This window comes from Culex pipiens, chromosome 1 (assembly GCF_016801865.2).
Source record: "Culex pipiens pallens isolate TS chromosome 1, TS_CPP_V2, whole genome shotgun sequence".
Taxonomy (NCBI): domain Eukaryota; kingdom Metazoa; phylum Arthropoda; class Insecta; order Diptera; family Culicidae; genus Culex; species Culex pipiens.
Genome location: NC_068937.1, coordinates 42,811,713 through 42,826,054, shown reverse-complemented (window position 1 = coordinate 42,826,054; position 14,342 = coordinate 42,811,713). Strand labels below are relative to the sequence as shown.

At 37.6% G+C, this 14,342-nt stretch overlaps 1 protein-coding gene across 2 annotated transcripts in view; it reads left to right on the top strand.

Moving 5' to 3' along the window:
- The first annotated feature begins 314 nt into the window (after nt 1-314).
- Nucleotides 315-14,342, top strand: part of LOC120428373 (proton channel OtopLc) — a 115,749-nt gene continuing 101,721 nt past the window's right edge. The window contains exon 1 of one of the 2 annotated variants that reach the window (XM_039593524.2): nt 315-596. The gene's annotated coding sequence lies outside the window, so the exon portion shown is untranslated. Of the gene's footprint in view, nt 597-10,944; nt 11,871-14,342 lie in introns of those variants that run through there. The other variant, XM_039593466.2, reaches the window with a different exon arrangement.

The window sequence follows — 14,342 nt, the reverse complement described above, 5'->3', positions numbered from 1 at the left end:
GGGAGGGTGACTCCCGGGAAAGTTATGGTTTCTTTTGTTGTTTGTTTCCCGAATGTAGGTCAGTAGTTTCGGGGAAGCCCTAGGAAACTCCCCTCCTACGCTCACAACTCTCTTATCACACACATCGTTCGGGTAAGGGAATCCTCTCAAAACTGGACCCTCCGGATTTGGGACTCCCTCCGCGGAGAGTGAGTACCCACCACGCACAGTGCCCTCTACCGGGCGAGTTCTCGGAAAAGGACCCCACACTCTGCTCCCACAACAGTTCACCTACGACCATCGCAGCCTCCGCAATTGAATCCGTCGGTGAAGAAAAATATTCGAACCTAACCTGAACAAAAATCGAGAGCTCACGTGTGTGTTCCCCGGGGTCGAAAATCTTGATGCTGTTGATAGTTCGGGAAGTTGTCTTTTTTCTAGCAAATATTGGTAGTTAGTTGAAATTTTTGGACCAAAGGTCGCACCGGTAGTCTTCCCTTAAGGAATCTCTTGGAAAAAAATCGCACAATAACACATCCGTCTATTTGTATACTACAAGTAAACAAAACACTGTCAGCACGTTTGACGTGCCAGCTACTCTACAAGTCCAACTAATCGTAAGTTAACTCACTAACCAGTCCAGTAAATCAATTTTGCCTGCCTCATACCAACTCTTATCTATGAAACAGTCAATCAATCGCATCCTTTGCTTCCCCTCCTGAATGTATGCAAACATCCTGTGCGTCCTTGCTAAATCTGGTCCTCGTATAAATTTCTCACCCAACTTTCGCCTCTCCTAAAAGAGAAAGTCCCCTTCTCTTCAACCAACCTCTTCTAGTAGCAGAAATTAATAGCACTCTCCTCACACAGTCTCTTGTTGCGCTTCCGGAGGCTGTGTTTTCTTACAACCTGTCATGTTGAGGTTCTTGTCTTGTTTCTACCTACCTACCTCCCGTAGTATTCTCAACAATCATATATCACTATGAAAAGGGTCTGGGAAAGGGTGAGTTGGGTCGGGAGAGGAGCCTGCAGGGAATTGCGGAACATGATGACGGCGATTATTACTCACAGTGGAGCTTTAAGTCAACTGAACGTAGAACTGAAGATTTTACATGATAGCAATATTTAGTTGACTGAAGAAACTGAAGAAACTAAAGAAACTAAAGAAACTAAAGAAACTAAAGAAACTAAAGAAACTAAAGAAACTAAAGAAACTAAAGAAACTAAAGAAACTAAAGAAACTAAAGAAACTAAAGAAACTAAAGAAACTAAAGAAACTAAAGAAACTAAAGAAACTAAAGAAACTAAAGAAACTAAAGATAATACATATACAATAGAGATTCAAGGAAGAGAAAAAGAAAAAAAAACAATGAAACTACAAAGAAGAAAAACTAATTTGATTCTCAGTAGATTGACAAAATCGTTCATAAAAGAAACGTGGAAATTAAAGTCCTTATCGGTATACAACGAGCTGAGTTCAGCAGCAAGACCAATGGTCTTTCTGCAGCTTGCATATCTCTTCCCTATCTGGTTACGTTCCAGTACGGAGAAACGTGGGAGGCTTTGTTTGCACGCTGACACGTTAATGAAAATTGCTAGCCTGTTTTGACAGAGAAAATAAAGGCAGTTTTTTTTAGTTTTTATTGACACAAATGATTTATTTGATTTGTTTTTGTAACTTTAGACTTAGAAAGTAATTCGCAGAAGAATTATTTTTGATTCAGGATAATTTGTACAAAAACAAAAACAAAAACAAAAACAAAAACAAAAACAAAAACAAAAACAAAAACAAAAACAAAAACAAAAACAAAAACAAAAACAAAAACAAAAACAAAAACAAAAACAAAAACAAAAACAAAAACAAAAACAAAACCAAAACCAAAACCAAAACCAAAACCAAAACCAAAACCAAAACCAAAACCAAAACCAAAACCAAAACCAAAACCAAAACCAAAACCAAAACCAAAACCAAAACCAAAACCAAAACCAAAACCAAAACCAAAACCAAAACCAAAACCAAAACCAAAACCAAAACCAAAACCAAAACCAAAACCAAAACCAAAACCAAAACCAAAACCAAAACCAAAACCAAAACCAAAACCAAAACCAAAACCAAAACCAAAACCAAAACCAAAACCAAAACCAAAACCAAAACCAAAACCAAAACCAAAACCAAAACCAAAACCAAAACCAAAACCAAAACCAAAACCAAAACCAAAACCAAAACCAAAACCAAAACCAAAACCAAAACCAAAACCAAAACCAAAACCAAAACCAAAACCAAAACCAAAACCAAAACCAAACCCAAAACCAAAACCAAAACCAAAACCAAAACCAAAACCAAAACCAAAACCAAAACCAAAACCAAAACCAAAACCAAAACCAAAACCAAAACCAAAACCAAAACCAAAACCAAAACCAAAACCAAAACCAAAACCAAAACCAAAACCAAAACCAAAACCAAAACCAAAACCAAAACCAAAACCAAAACCAAAACCAAAACCAAAACCAAAACCAAAACCAAAACCAAAACCAAAACCAAAACCAAAACCAAAACCAAAACCAAAACCAAAACCAAAACCAAAACCAAAACCAAAACCAAAACCAAAACCAAAACCAAAACCAAAACCAAAACCAAAACCAAAACCAAAACCAAAACCAAAACCAAAACCAAAACCAAAACCAAAACCAAAACCAAAACCAAAACCAAAACCAAAACCAAAACCAAAACCAAAACCAAAACCAAAACCAAAACCAAAACCAAAACCAAAACCAAAACCAAAACCAAAACCAAAACCAAAACCAAAACCAAAACCAAAACCAAAACCAAAACCAAAACCAAAACCAAAACCAAAACCAAAACCAAAACCAAAACCAAAACCAAAACCAAAACCAAAACCAAAACCAAAACCAAAACCAAAACCAAAACCAAAACCAAAACCAAAACCAAAACCAAAACCAAAACCAAAACCAAAACCAAAACCAAAACCAAAACCAAAACCAAAACCAAAACCAAAACCAAAACCAAAACCAAAACCAAAACCAAAACCAAAACCAAAACCAAAACCAAAACCAAAACCAAAACCAAAACCAAAACCAAAACCAAAACCAAAACCAAAACCAAAACCAAAACCAAAACCAAAACCAAAACCAAAACCAAAACCAAAACCAAAACCAAAACCAAAACCAAAACCAAAACCAAAACCAAAACCAAAACCAAAACCAAAACCAAAACCAAAACCAAAACCAAAACCAAAACCAAAACCAAAACCAAAACCAAAACCAAAACCAAAACCAAAACCAAAACAAAAACAAAAACAAAAACAAAAACAAAAACAAAAACAAAAACAAAAACAAAAACAAAAACAAAAACAAAAACAAAAACAAAAACAAAAACAAAAACAAAAACAAAAACAAAAACAAAAACAAAAACAAAAACAAAAACAAAAACAAAAACAAAAACAAAAACAAAAACAAAAACAAAAACAAAAACAAAAACAAAAACAAAAACAAAAACAAAACCAAAACCAAAACAAAAACAAAAACAAAAACAAAAACAAAAACAAAAACAAAAACAAAAACAAAAACAAAAACAAAAACAAAAACAAAAACAAAAACAAAAACAAAAACAAAAACAAAAACAAAAACAAAAACAAAAACAAAAACAAAAACAAAAACAAAAACAAAAACAAAAACAAAAACAAAAACAAAAACAAAAACAAAAACAAAAACAAAAACAAAAACAAAAACAAAAACAAAAACAAAAACAAAAACAAAAACAAAAACAAAAACAAAAACAAAAACAAAAACAAAAACAAAAACAAAAACAAAAACAAAAACAAAAACAAAAACAAAAACAAAAACAAAAACAAAAACAAATTAATAAAACGCAGATTCAAACCTCATCAAATTCATCATTCAGGTGTAATTTTCATCGCAAGCTGCTTTTACGCCACTTTACCATCAACCAACTCAGATTTATCACCAACCCAATCATTCCCGCTGGATACTCGCCCATATCACCCACCACAGATCCAAACCAAACAAAGTTAGCGCGAGACGTACGATGACGGCAATCATCGTCAACACGGCGACGTCGTCATCATTGCGCACAAGTGGGAAAATGTGTGGCTGCCAAATTACCCCCCACCGACAGGTCCACGTGTCGCCCCCACCAACCCCCTCCAGTCCACGTGCACGATGATTTTCCCAATACTAAAATAGGGGAAGAGAAGTGCATCGCACCAATACAAGCGCAGAGTTGTTTATATCGGAAAAGTGCTTGCACGAACACATGCTCATGCTGCTAATGTGACGTTCTGTGTGTGTGTGTGACACTTTGGAAAAGTGGAGTTGACGCGGGAAAATCGGTAGCGCTGTACTTTGGCACGATATCGCAAGTGCGTACTGGAAAAAGTGCACACTTGCTTGCTTGGAAAAGGATTGAGAGTAATAGGGATTACTGCTAATTTATAAAACTTTTTTTTATTGAGTTATGAAATATTGAAAATAACAAGATTTTGTTTAAAAGGGAAATCGGTATAAAATCTCAGAGATATTTAAAATAATAATACAATATTTTTTTTATAAGCAAACCAAACCCCAAACTCTATTCGTCCCTTTTCCGTTCCAATGAGCGAGGCGGTTACTTGTGCTGAAACGAAATAAAAAGCTTTCCTGGTTCATTTCCTTATCGTTACGGTACGGTGCCTTCCCTTGTGTTTTATTCCTGGGAGATATTTTTCGGCAGTCATCGTTGCAAGGATACTTTATCCGTGTAGAATTCGGAATTAGCCCCATCATGACGACGTCGGCACATATTTATCTGCTACACTGTGACACCGTTGACGGCCGTCGTAGTTTGTAGCAGCTGTATGGTTGTGGTTGAGGAGGACAAAGAGATTTTCATTGAAAAAGGGAGGTCAATTTGAGAATGTTGAAAAAGGGAGGAAAAAGGAATATTTACAGATACAGATGGCAGAATGGAGGAATTTGATTAATTTTGTTTACAAAGAATTTTTACAACCCTTATGAAAAATGTTATGCTGTTAGCAATTACATTTCAAATATATTTATTTAACTATTGAGCAATTCTCCTCCAAACCGGATCGGATTTTTTTTTCTAAAATAGTAATTTTTTGAAAAAAAGTCAAATCTTGTTATTTAAATTTGTTGAACTCTTTTTTTTAATGTAAAATCATTATTGCAATCAAAAAGTATATAACATTTATTTTTATTTGGTTTTAAAATAAAGCCATTCAAAGTTAAATTTTATCCGAAAAATTCCGTTTTTTTTATTTTTCAAAATAGTGTTCATAATTGTCCATTCCTGAAATTTCATAAAATTTCCTACAATTTCGTCTAAAAAACATAGATGATTGGACCACTGGTTGCTGAGATACAGCGGATTTAAGAAAAAAAACTAACTTATTCCACCTATGTGGTTGGTGCCTTCCTCACTCTTTTCCAACAATGGATGATATGTGATATGATGGGTTTGGACACAAATTTCGTCTAATTTCGTTAAGTTCCGGAATAAAAAAAACACACATATCACTCAAGGGCTCATAAGTTGCATCATAAGTGGTCAGAACTCGAGATAGGGTTGCCAGATCTTCAATGTTTTAGACTCGGCATTTCAATTACCTTACCAACGATGGGTCGGATGATGGATCCGGACATTGTTTACATACATTTAAGTGAGATCCAGCTACAAAAAAGTGCATAAATCTCACTTAAGTGGTCAGAACTCGAGACAAGGTTGCCAGATCTTCAATATTTTAGACTCCTTCAAAAGGTCAATCGATTACCCAACCAACGATGGGTCGGATGATGAATCCGGACATTGTTTACATACATTTAAGTGAGATCCGGCTACAAAGAAAGTGCATAAATATCACTTAAGTGGTCAGAACTCGAGACAGGGTTGCCAGATCTTCAATGTTTTGGACTCGTTGGAAAGGTCTTTCGATTAACTTACCAACGATGGGTCGGATGATGGATCCGGATGTTGTTTACATACATTTAAGTGAGATCCGGCTACAAAAAAAGTACATAAATATCACTTAATTGGTCAGAACTCGAAACAGGGTTGCCAGATTATCAATGTTGTAGACTCGTTGGAAAGGTCTTTCGATTACCTAACCAACGATGGGTCGGATGATGGATCTGGACATTGTTTACATACATTTAAGTGAGATCCGGCTACAAAAAATTACATAAATATCACTTAAGTGGTTATAACTCGAGACAGGGTTGCCAGATTATCAATGTTTTCAACTCATTGGAAAGGTCTTTCAATTCCCTAACTAACGATGTACAGCATGATGATGTTTGGTTCAGTTTACTGCCATTTATTCAACTTCTGAAAATATGCGAAAACACATTTTTATACATAACTTTTGAACTACTTATCGAAACTTCAAACAATTCAATAGCACCGTATGGGACCCTAAACCAAGGTGAATGTGACTGGTTTGGTCAAAATCGGTTCAGCCAGTGCTGAGAAAACTGCGTGACATTATTGGTCACATACACACACACATACACACACACATACACACACACATACACACACACATACACACACACATACACACAGACATTTGTTCAGTTTTCAATTCTGAGTCGATATGTATACATCAAGGTGGGTTTTCGAGCATAAAATAAAAAGTTCAATTTTGGAGCAGGATTATAGCCTTACCTCAGTGAGGAAGGCAAAAAACAGGAAAATTGAAGTTATCTAAGTCTCACCCAATAAAACCCTCCATTTTTCAATATCTCCGAGAATAATGACCCAATTTTTAATGTAAAAATAATATTTTCAGGAAAGGAAAATCATGGTCACTATTGAAAAAAACAAAAAACAATCGGCAAAAAATGATTTTTTACTCAGGGTAATGTATTCTAAATAGATTTCAGCTGATAGCACTTGTATTTCCATTGAAAACTTGAAGGTTTTTGAGAAAATATTTGTTTTGCCCCTTGATTTTTTCGGCCAATTTTAAAGTAAGGGGGGGGGGAGGGGATGACGAAAACTTTAAATGAAATTTGAAATTTGAGCCTTAAACGTTTGAAAAAAATAAAAAAAATAAAAATACAGATTTTGGGATATTTAATTTTTGTGAAAAAAGGAAATTTAAAAACCATTTTTTCCCGTGTACCGTAAACTGGGGTCAATCGGGACACATGGGGATTTTTCTGGTTGGTTTCGGTTAGAACAGACTCAGGCCATTAAAATGTGTACATCCATTTCTAAATTTGAAAGCTTTAAGTGCTCTAAAAACTGCTGTCCCTATTCAGACTGTAGTCCCAATTCACCCCATATTACGGTACCTATTTTTTCTGAATAGTCCTCATCAATTCCTACAACTTTGCTGATCAATCTAAAAATTCTTGAAATGCTGCATAGTGTCGAATATTTACGTACAATTTTTGTATTAATAATATTGGTATATTATGATTAACTTTTCAGTTCATTTGAAAAAAGGGTATTGATTTTTTTTTAATATCGTTTAATATTGATACGCTCAGATTAAAAAATTTTCCCCAAAATAAATAATTTTCTTAAATGGAGCAACATTTGAAATAGGCGAAAAGGCAATGCTCTTACGGCCTTCATAACACGCGTTTAAATGGGACGAAAGGCCGTAACAACATTGTCGCACCGCCCTTTTCAAATGTTGCTCCATATTTTTAAATGTTTGTCAAAATTTTATCATTTCATTTTAAAACTCAAACCAATAAATCCCAAAATATCACAGGTTCAAAAAGAGTGCTAATTAAATGACACAGAGAAAAAAAATCATTGTTCACAGCGATTTTTTTTTGTATTTTTTAATCCAACTGAAACTGTTTTTGGTGCCTTCGGTATGCCCAAAGAAGCCATTTTGCATCATTAGTTTGTCCATATAATTTTCCATACAAATTTTGCAGCTGATGTATGAAAATTCAAAAATCTGCATCTTTTGAAGGAATTTTTTGATCGATTTGGTGTCTACGGCAAAGTTGTAGGTATGGATACACTGGACTTCACTGGAAAAAAATGATACACGGTAAAAAAAATGGTGATTTTTTATTTAACTTTTTATCACTAAAACTTGATTTGCAAAAAAAGACTATTTTTAATTTTTTTATTTTTTGATATGATTTAGAGGACATCAAATGCCAAACTTTTCAGAAATTTCCAAGTTGTGCAAAAAATCATTGACCAAGTTATGAATTTTTTAATCAATACTGATTTTTTTCAAAAAATCGAAATTTTGGTCGCAAAAATTTTTCAACTTCATTTTTCGATGTAAAATCGAATTTGCAATCAAAAAGTATTTGAGTGAAATATTGATAAAGTGCACCGTTTTCAAGTTAAATCTATATTTAAGTGACTTCTTTGAAAATAGTCGCAGTTTCTCATTTTTTTAATTAGTGCATATGTTTGCCCACTTTTTAAAAATATATTTTTGAAAGGCTGAGAAAATTCTCTATATTTTGCTTCTTCGGACATTGTTGATACGACCCTTAGTTGCTGAGATATTGCAATGCAAAGGTTAAAAAAAAGGAAAATTGATGTTTTCTAAGTCTCACCCAAACAGCCCACCATTTTACAATGTCGATACCTCAGCAACTAATGGTCCGATTTTCAATGTTAAAATATGAAACATATGTGAAATTTTGGGATATTTCCAAAATTTTCAAATCAAGACTAACATTTCAAAAGGGCCAAACATTCAATATTACGCCCTTTTAAAATGTTAGTCTTGGTTTAAAAATTATGAAAATATTGTTTTCGAAAAGATCGGAAAATTTCACGAATGTTCATATTTTAACATTGAAAATCGGACCATTAGTTGCTGAGATATCGACATTGTAAAATGGTGGGCTGTTTGGGTGAGACTTAGAAAACATCAATTTTCCTGTTTTTAAACCTTTGCATTGCAATATCTCAGCAACTAAGGGTCGTATCAACAAAGTCCGAAGAAGCAAAATATAGAGACTTTTCTCAGCTTTTCAAAAAAAAATTTTTTTTCAAAGGTGTGCAAAAATGTGCACTAATTTTGAAAAATGAAAAACTGCGACTGTTTCCAAAAAAGTCACTTAAATATAGATTTAACTTGAAAACGGTGCACTTTATCAAAATTTCACTCAAGTACTTTTTGATTGCAAATTTGATTTTACATCGAAAAATGAAGTTGAAAAATTGTTGCGACCAAAATTTCGATTTTTTGAAAAAATCAGTATTGATTAAAAAATTCATAACTCGGTCAATGATTTGTTGCACAACCTGGACATTTCTGAAAAGTTGGCATTTAATGTCCTCTAAAACATATAAAAAAAAAAAAAAAAATAGTGTTTTTTTGTAAATCAAGTTTTAGGCCGATGCAAATATTAAAAAAAGTTTTTGTCCCTCGGCCCTGGCCAAGGTCAAGGGGGGGGGGGGGGGCAAAAAAATAAAAAAATATAAAATTTAAATAACAAGCCATAGTCTTCACATTTAAATGAAAAAAGTGTTTTAAAATGCATTTTACACTAGTTCAGTTGTTTTGCAATCATTAGTTTTCAAAAAATCTAAGATCTGACAAAAACAAAAATTGTATCGAAAAAAAAGGTTTTGCATCGAAAATTTTCAAAAAATCTTAAGATTTTTTAATAAACCCAAACATGCTAAAAATGATTTTAAACGCAGAAGAATGTATTTTAATTTGATTTCAGCTGGTTGCACTTGGGTTGCACTTGGGTCTCGTGGCGCAGGGGTAGCGGCTTCGGCTGCCGATCCCGATGATGCTATGAGACGCGGGTTCGATTCCCGCCTTATCCACTGAGCTTCTATCGGATGGTGAAGTAAAACGTCGGTCCCGGTTTCTCCTGTCTCGTCAGAGGCGCTGGAGCAGAAATCCCACGTTAGAGGAAGGCCATGCCCCGGGGGGCGTAGTGCCAATAGTTTCGTTTTTTGGTTGCACTTGAATTTTCATTGAAATTTTGAAGTTTATTGTAAAAATATTTTTTTTGCCCCCTGATTTTTCGGGCCAATTTTGAAGGGGGGGGTGACAAAAACTTTTAAAAATATTTGTACCAGCCTTAGTGATTAAAAGATAAATAAAAAAATCACCATTTTTTTTTACCTTGTATCATTTTTTTCCAGTGTAGTCCGTATCCATACCTACAACTTTGCCGAAGACACCAAATCGATCAAAAAATTCCTTCAAAAGATACAGATTTTAGAATTTTCACATATCATTTTCGTATGGACAGCTGCCAAAATTGTTTGGAAAATTATATGGACAAACTAATGATGTAAAATGGCTTCTTTGGGCATACCGAAAGCAGCAAAAAAGTTTCAGTCGGATTAAAAAATACAAAAATTAAAATTGAAGAAAAAATACCGATTTCGTAACAAAAACCAGGGGAAGGTACATTTTAGGATATTCAAAAATATTGTTTGAAGGCGTATTTTTTCGTTTGGTTTTGGTTTTGGTTTTGGTTTTGGTGAAGTTAGATTTTATACCGTGTGGATTGGTGCTGTGAATGGTGCGTTTGTGTGCGTAAGATCAAGCTAAGACATTTCAGGTCAAGCGCCAATCCGGCTCAACAACTAGAGTCTAGAGTTGACACAAATTAGCACCTCAAAAAAGTATCAAGTTCAACTTCCCCCTACGCAAACCCATGCTTTGCAGTATGTCGCTTGCGTTACTTTAGCCCTTAACCCACTCTCGTACAACAGCATCAACCGCTCCAAACACCGCTCGTTCAAAACTGCCATTCCCAATGTTTACACTCCACCACCATCATCAATTCCGACTCCGACGCCGACGCCAACAACAACAACGCTGCTCTCCCACAGTCATCATCATCATCATCAACCCTCCGGTCGACTCGACGTCGCAGACGACGACGACGACGCCGCATCGTCAGAATCCGAGCAAAGACGCGCGCTTTTTTTTTATTCCGTCAGTCATTCCGCAGAGTACGACCGGTTCAGGTGTTGTGAGCTTGTGCATCGCTAGTGCAACTAGGAATTCTGCGCGCGCGATACAGGTCGGATGCTGTCAGTTCCGTATAGCTGATAGGTGAAGCTTACAGAGGATGCAGTTTTCGCGCGGATCGTCGTGAAGAACCTTCGGAAGAGGGTTGGGGGGAAGAACCGTGTGATAAATAGTGGTCCATTGTGAAAAGTGAATAGTTGCAGCGCATCAACAAAACGGATGTAGGTGAGGGAGTGCGGAATGGAGCGCTGGCGGAAGGTGCTGTCAACGCAGAAGTTGAAGCAGTTGGCGACGGTTCATCTGGACACCAGTTGGATGCTGGCCGGCTTCGCGTAGGGACGTCGTCTGGTCCACCGGATGCTGCGGATTTAGAGTCCCGGGACGTACCAGAATCGTGGCCCGTAATACACTATTCTTAGAAAGTTGGAAGAGTTTTTGCGTGCGAGGAGAGAGCTCATTTGCTGAAACATCGGCCAGTGTGTGTTTGTTTAATTTGCCCGTTTGTGTGTGCTATTTTGTGGTGTGAATTTTCTCTCATCAACTAGTCGTTGCTGGCCTTTTCCGTAAACACAAGTTTTTCAGTGGAGAAAAATAATCTAGTCTTAATTGGACCACCCCACCATCAGGCAGAACGTTCGTTTCTTCGCGGCGGGAACGACGACCTGTAGATTTCCTTTTTACATCGACTTTGAACAAAACGAATGAACGTAGATGAAAAAAAAAACAAGTGGCGCTACAAGTGGTAAAAACGTAAAAATACACGCAAGTGCAAGTACGTGTGCAAGGTGTGCGTTGTGACTTCGAGGGGAAGAAGCTGTGGATGATAATTTGTAGAGCGGAATATATACGACGGATAAGTGGCTGCTGAAGTTGGGGGAGCTGGGCTGAGGAGTTGCTGTATCATAGAAAACACGAGTAAGTCAAGTAAAACTGGGGGAAAAGGGTTTCTAGCAGGGATTTGTTCGAGGATTCACAAAAAAGGTTTTGCGGAAATGTTAATGAGTTTGTTAGTCGTTGAAGGTGGCTTTTCGAAATCTTTTTGAATGTCGTGAATAACAAGGCTCACTTGTCTTCCATTTCTTACTGCTTCACAAAAGATTGAATCGTGCTATTGTTTTTATGATAATAATGAACCCAATTTTAAGGGAATTAAATTTTGCAATTCTCCATTGCACAGCTGTGGAAATTGCAAAAACACATTTTTTTATTCTATGAAGTAAGGCCGTTGCAAATATTTTATGTTTCATGTAGTTTATGATAATGAATAATGAAATCACAATCCGTGGCCATGGTACACACATTCAAATGGGAAGTTTCAAAAAATTAGTTAATGTTGATTAATTTGCCAAAAAAGTGTCCAGAACACTGATGAAGTCTGCAAGTAGTACACGAAATACGTATCTGTCAAGATATTAAAAATATATAGCGGAATTAAAAGGAACAACTCGTCTCTTTGTATTCATAGTAATGCATTCTGCTAAAACGCTCAACCAAACCACAAACTATCTTGTCACTCCCTTAAAATTGATGTAAGTGCGACAACTGGCCGAAGGGATTTCAGGTCAAAAGGCGTTTGACGCACGTACAAGTTAGAGACTACCGTAAACATTTGTAATTATAACTCGGGACTCCAGCAACCAACTTCAACCAAACTTCGGGAAAATGCACATAATGACCAGCCAACATGTTTGGTATTGTTTGCATTGCGTGCTTTCGATTTTGTTTATTCAAGGTCAAACATTGAAACGCGTTTTTCTCGGAACGTCGAATTGGCGGGTACGACAAGATAGCACAAAGACGTTGAAATCATCAATTTGGTATGATACGTAGACTAAAAATTTAAAAGCTTATTTAAATCTGGAGTTATTTTTTGAAAAGGTCCAACAAACCAAATTTCCAGTTTTTGCTTTTTGGGTGTTTTTGAAACCGCCCTGAGTCAGGGGTATTAAAAAACACCCAAAAAGCAAAAACTGAAAATTTGGTTAATTGGACCTTGTAACGAGTACATAGGGAGTAAAAGTACAGTCGGTATCATTGGGAAGTAGAAATACCTAAACTGTATTAAACGTACACGCCGCAGAGTAGAGCTTTCTTACTGAGTGACCTTTGCTCATTCCTTTGGTCACTCAAATGCCGAGTACCTTTTGCGCCAGTTATCCCAAAAGCTTTCCGTTCAACCAGATGGCCGAGTGGTTTAATCTCCGCTCTTGAGGTGAGCCAGCACAGGAGATCGGGGAGAGCCAGCTGTACGAATCTCGCGAAGAGTTTCGCGTTTTCGCGGTTCGGGGGTGATGAGATCGTGGAGGTGATAAAGCTGTCTAGGGGAATGACAAGCTATTGTCCAGGGTTGGTAACCGTGAGAGGGAACGGAATTCGGAACTGAAGCCTCTCATAAGTCTCGGCGTTCTGATGACGCGCCCAACGGTTCACTTTTATCAGTTCCGCGGAAGAGGCACCAGTGGCCCTCGATTGTGCGCGTCTCGTGATTAAATTGTAGGTTTTCTAGTTTCCATGAGTTTGTCTTTTAGGTTATCTCTAGTGTAATGTGTTTCTCTGTCCTTTCCCTGTTAGCTAGTTTAGCGAGATTAGTAGATTGTGCTAGTGCCGTGTCGTGTGCGTGTGTGTAAGCCTGCGTGCATGTGCGTTCCAGAATTCTTGGTAAGTCCGGAACCCGACCACCTCGTGGCTTAACGTGTGCTAATCCGTGATTCCGTGTCCCGTGCCAGTTCTGCGACACCGCCACGCTCGTCAAAGACGGCCACGATCTACCGGGGACCAGCTACCGCTTCGAACCGGCCGCAACGCCCACGCCGCCGAAGGCCAGCGCTCGCCAAACCGCGCTCGGCAGCGGAACTGTACGGCCACGCCGTAACAGGACAGCAGCAACCGTCACCGCAGCGTCCTTGAACTAACCGCCATCGCGATCAGCATCCGCCATCGCGATCGCCAACCGCCATCAACCTAACCTGGAAGGTTAGGAAACCACGTGAGTGAAGAGGGAGAGAAGTCCGGCCTCGAAGGCGGACACGCGAACCGGCAACCAACAACCAGCTAACCAGCGTTCCAGTCGAGCAGCAGCAGCAGATCTTCAAACGTAGGTCGTCGCGGTTCCCTCCAGGTGCGAGCAACCACGTGCTCGAGTCCCGTCCGGTTCTAACCGGAGAGCAGCAACAGCAGCAGCAAGTGATGACGTCGTAGACGCCGTCCGCAGCAAGACCACCAAACCACCGAGTTTCTTCGAAACCGCAGCAGCAGCAGCAGAACAGGTATCGAGACGACCACGTGATCGTCGACCGCGAACGCCAAGCAAACCGTGAGAACGCATGTTTGATTAAAGTGATAAGTCCATGGCCCACTTGCCCGCAACCTAAAGCCCCCAGGTGCGAG